Source organism: Sceloporus undulatus, chromosome 1 (genome assembly GCF_019175285.1).
Source record: "Sceloporus undulatus isolate JIND9_A2432 ecotype Alabama chromosome 1, SceUnd_v1.1, whole genome shotgun sequence".
In the NCBI taxonomy this organism is placed as follows: domain Eukaryota; kingdom Metazoa; phylum Chordata; class Lepidosauria; order Squamata; family Phrynosomatidae; genus Sceloporus; species Sceloporus undulatus.
Window position 1 is genome coordinate 43,799,131 of NC_056522.1, and position 1,170 is coordinate 43,800,300.

Consider the following 1,170-nt stretch of genomic DNA (forward strand, 5'->3'; position numbering starts at 1 on the left):
TTAGGAAAGCAAGAATAGAGTGAGGCACAGCTATGTATTTCCCTCTTCATATGTTGTTTTAAACTGAGTATGTAATGTTCAAATAATCCAGTATGGATTGCACCCAACATTCCTTTATTTGGCCTCAGAAACAGGTTAGAGAATAATGGTTGAAAACTGCAAACATGGCTGGATATTTCAACCAGAGTTGGGAAAGTTGCACAGCCTCAGAATCCAAGTTTGCTGTCACTGGTGATTCCTCACCAACGGAGAATTCCTTAACAAAGACAGCAGTTATACAGTATATCATGCAGCAGCATAGGCATTGTTAAGCATCCTAACACCTGCCAATATATTGTGCCTATTATCACTATCATGAGTAATGTTATTTGTTGTAAACTAGAAAAGATACCCAGCTTCACAGATATCCATAAACTCCTCATTCTTAACACCAGTGCTCCCCCTTTGTTCTTTCTCATCTATCCCCTCCCCACTCCAACTCTTTTCTTTCTCACTGATCTTTCTCTTCCTCCACTGCAGTACTAATACACTTTCCACTTACCAGGTTCCAGGATCTTCCCTCCCCTCTCTTCCCCACCTCTGTGTTTGAAGAGCTTGGGTCTTTGTAGAGAAATATTACATGGAGTTACCTGCAGGCCATCTGAAGAAATAAATACACTCATCCCTCCATATTTGCGACTTTGATATTTGCGGATTTGATTATTCACAGATTTGATTAATATGTTCTCTCTAGGAATCTCTAGGTCTTCCAGTGCAACTCTGTGGTCAGTTTTAAAAGTTGCACTGAAAGACCTAGGGATGCCTAGAGAGAAGACTCTACTAAACGTTTGTAGCTCCTCCAGCACAGTTCTATGTCTGTTGGATGTTGGCCACAGAGTTGCGCTGGAGGACCTAGAGATTCCTAGAGAGATGTCCTCTCAGGTAAAAATACGGCGGTTTTTCCATATTCACGGGGGACTTGTGCCCCGGCCCTAACCCTAGTGAATATGGAGAGACAAATGTATCCCAAATGTGATTTCTCTATGGCGTTTAGGGAAGCTTGCCTTCTTGTGGCTGGAAATAGTACTGCAGGCCATAAACATTTTTAGTAGCTACAATTAATCTATGATGTTTATCACACTATACTCTTATAGTGCTACTATTCCACTTTGACTGCTCTAGCTGCCTCCT